Source organism: Humulus lupulus, chromosome 3 (assembly GCF_963169125.1).
Source record: "Humulus lupulus chromosome 3, drHumLupu1.1, whole genome shotgun sequence".
NCBI lineage: Eukaryota > Viridiplantae > Streptophyta > Magnoliopsida > Rosales > Cannabaceae > Humulus > Humulus lupulus.
Window position 1 is genome coordinate 89,119,217 of NC_084795.1, and position 4,584 is coordinate 89,123,800.

Consider the following 4,584-nt stretch of genomic DNA (forward strand, 5'->3'; position numbering starts at 1 on the left):
GATTATAAGCCCATTGGACTTAAAATCAAGGCCTGTATAATTTTCTATTGAGTTAATTAATTAAATAATTATTTAAATCATTTATAAAATTAATTATTTATCATTTGAACCTTGATTTAAACTTATTTATTAATTTAGATACAAATTTATCTTAATTAATAAATCTGCCATAATTTCTATTTTCTTCTTAAAATTACACAACTTTGTGAAACTATCCAAAATTGAGCTGGTCAACTTTGATAATTTTAATTGATAATTAAATCAATTAATTGAGACTATCTAGATGATTTTATCCTAGGTACAATGGGGACCATGGGCCTATGAAATCAAGCTCCAATTAGTTATCATAAATCTAATAAATAAATTTACTAACCTATTAATTCCTTGTGACTCCACTATTGACTTGGAATTGCACTCTTGAATTCATAGAACACTCTATAACAAATATAGATACACGATTAATTATCCATTGTTACAACCATAATTGTCACTCAATCCTCTATAGACGGTCTACAATGAGATAGGACTAAAATACCGTTTTACCCCTCATTGTATTTTATCCTTAAAACACTTAGTTCCTTGTAAATGATATTTCAGTAAACTAATTTAATTACTGAAATGAGATCTCTATCATTTAACACCTTGAACCAAACTAAAAGGAAACCATCGTTTCACTTCTTCATCAGAAGCTATAGATATTCATATCTATGATTAACACTCCCACTCAATTATACTACCGAGTTCCCAAGATGTAAGTATGGGCTAGTCCGTAGGGTAAGCTGGTAACGAACAAGTCAAAGAACTCAAATAATACAATCAGTTAGAATACTCACCACTCAGAATTGAGATTGAATTGACCTATGGTCAACTATATGATATGACTAGAATAGATAATAACAGTATGTTTACTTATCTTATCAACTGTCAATATCTGTCCAGTCTGATGTAACAAATACATCCGATCTTATCTACTTTGATAATGTTCTGGAAAGAACATTACATTGTAATGTGTAAGTAGATCATATCGTAGATTGGCAAGTTAGTGTAAATCTTGTGCACTAACTAATCTTAGGACTAACTTATTTTGAGCATATAATCATATTTATATTCCACTGTGATGACGTCACTATAAATAAGATTAGCTATATGCTCGGGATTTAATAGAAGTTTATAATAATCAAATAATCATGAAAATAAAACATGTGAGCAAAGTGATTGACCAAGTAAAAAAATGATTTCTATTCTTTTATTGATAATAAAATGAGATTACAATGAGTTTGGGTTTTAATTAGGGCATAAAACCCCAAAAAACTCCCTCTTGCACTAATTGAAACTAATGCCTTAATTCTACTAATCCCATTTCCTTGATATGCTTATCAAATGTAGCTTCTGGTAGTGTCTTTGTAAACAGATCTGCAAGATTGTCTTCAGTTGCAATCTTCATAACCTTCACATCTCCCCTGGCCACATATTCTTGAATAATGTGATACTTCCTTTCTATATGCTTACTCCTCTTGTGACTTCGAGGTTCTTTCGAGTTGGCTATCGCTCCTGTATTGTCACAAAACAACACAAGCGGTTTATCCATTTCTGGAATAACACCAAGATCCAAATATAACTTCTTTAGCCAGACTATTTCCTTAGCTGCTTCTGACGCGGCTATGTGCTCAGCCTCCATGGTGGAATATGAGATTGCAGACTGCTTTATGCTTCTCCAAATCACAGCTCCACCCCCAAGAGTAAACACCATTCCAGAAGTAGACTTCCTGTCATCGACATCTTTCTGAAAATCTGAATCGATGTAGCCTACAGGGTTCAAAACACCACCCTTGTAGACTAACATATAATCCCTAGTCCGTCTCAAATATTTCAGGATATGCTTAACTGCTATCCAATGTTTCGGTCCTGGGTTTGACTAGTACCTGCTCACTACTCCCACTGCATAGCGGATATCTGGTCTAGTACACAACATGGCATACATCAGACTTCCAATTGCAGATGCGTAAGGAACTTTTCTCATTGCATCTTCTTCTTCAGGAGTCTGGGGAGACTACTTCTTTGAAAGATGAATTCCATGGCGGGACGGTAGACGCCCTTTCTTAGAATTTGTCATTGAGAAACGTTCAAGGACTTTATCAATGTAAGCTGCTTGAGATAGAGCTAAAAGTTTGTTCTTTCTATCCCTGATGATTTGGATACCTAGAACATAACTTGCTTCACCCAAATCCTTCATCTGGAATTGAGTGCTCAGCCAATTCTTCACATCTGATAATTTCTTAACATTGTTTCCAATGAGTAAGATATCATCTACATAAAGAACCAGGAATACCACTATTTGATTTGCCTTCAGTTGGTAAACACAGGGCTCATCAATATTTTGTTCAAAGCCATAGGTTTTGATTATTTCATCAAACCTAAGATTCCAGGAACGAGAAGCTTGCTTTAGTCCATAGATGGACCTATTCAACTTGCAAACTTTTCCTTCTTGTCCAGATACTCTAAATCCATATAAATGACTTCATCAAGCTTTCCATTAAGAAAATCTGTCTTGACGCCCATTTTCTAGATCTCATAGTCGAGAGCGGCTGCTATGGATAGGAGGATGCGAATGGATTTGAGCATGGCTACCAGACTAAAAGTTTCTTCATAGTCCACGCCTTCTCTTTGGCTATAACCCTTTGCCACTAATCGAGCTTTATAAATCTCAATATTTCCATCAACACCTCATTTCTTCATGTAGATCCACTTGCACCCAATGGCCCTAAAGTCACTAGGTGCTTCCACAAGATCCCAGACGCAATTTGAGTACATGGACTCCATTTCCTATTTCATGGCTTCGAGCCATAGTTCCTTTTCAGGGCTAGCCATTGCCTGTTTGAAAGACAATGGATCATCATCACTAATGTCACCAACAACCATATTGGTTTCACCATCCAAACCATAGCGAACTGGGTTCCTAGAAACCCTCCCACTACGACGAGGCTCCGTGACTATTTGCTCAGGAATAGTGGTACTTTTTTCATTTAAATCGACTTGCATTGGTTGGACATGAAGAGTGGGAATTTCATCATCAACTCATGTGATGATGGAACATTGGTTGGAGTCAATTCTTTCACCATCTCCTCTAAAACTACTTTGCTGCGAGGTTTAAAGTTCTGGACATAAACATTTTCCATAAAAGTAGCATTTGTAGAAGTAAACACTTTCTTTTCTGAATGACTATAGAAAAGTCCACCCCGAGTACCTTTAGGATAGCCAACAAACATGCAAACTTCAGTTCGCGGTTCTAGCTTTCCCTCCTTTTTCCTCAAGACATGAGCGGGACACCCCCAGATTATATAATGGCGTAAACTAGGTTCATGACCATTCCAGCGTTCTAAAGGTGTTTTGGGGATTGATTTTGACGGCACGACATTGAGAATGTCATTCGCGGTTTCAATTGCATGTCCCCAGAACGAAGTTGGTAGAGTTGAGTAACTAAGCATGCATCTAACCATTTCTAATAAAGTTTTGTTTCGGCGTTCCGCTACACCATTTTGTTGCGGAGTACCTGGGGCAGTAAGTTGTGATAAAATCCCAAGTTCAGTTAAATGATCTTGGAACTGCATATCCAAATATTCTCCACCCCTATCAAATCGTAAGATCTTTAACGTTTTACCTAATTGGTTCTGAGCCATTGCTAGGAATTCCTGAAACTTTGAAAATGTTTCTGATTTCCTATGCATTAGGTAAAGACATGAGTATCTAGAGTAATCGTCAATGAAAGTGACAAAATACTCAAAACCACCTCTGGCTTGTACATTCACAGGTCGACAAACATCTTAATGCACAAGATGAAGTGGTTCTTTGGCCCTATCACCCTCTGCAGAGAATGGACGCTTGGTTAGTTTGCCTTCTAGAAAAGATTCACAGACAGGTAATTCACCTAAGGTGAGTTCCCTCAAAGGTCCTTCCTTTGTAAGTCTGTGAATCCTATCATAGAATGTCATCTTATCGTTATCGGTCTTTTGACGTTTATTGGTCCTAGGTTTAGCTACTTTGAATAAATCATTGTTAAGAGCGAGAGGTTCATTAGGTCGCAGAATATAAAGCCCGTTTTCCAAACATGCAATACACAATTGTGATCCATTGAAGGAAATAGATATATTAGAACTTGTGAAATTCATAACAAATTGGTCTAATTGCAACATGGAAACTGAAATTAAATTTCTACTAAAATCCGAAATAAAAAATACATCTTTTAAAATTAAGTATTTATTTCCAAACTTTAGACGAGTTATTCCTCTAGCTTGGACCTTAACGAACGCTTCGTCCCAACTCTAAGCTTTAAGCCGCCTTCGTCCACTTCCTTCCACGACTCAAGATGTTGTATAGAGTTACAAACATGGTTGGTAGATCCAAAATCAATAATCCAAACAGATTTATCATTCTCTAAAACACATGTTTCTAAGACAAATGAACTATAATCATTACATTTGTTTTTCGCTGCTAGAAACTTGGTGCAATCTCATTTCCAATGCCCCTTCTCTTTGCAGTGAAAACATTTATCTTTACCTTTCTTGTTTTTCATGTTCTTCCCCTTTG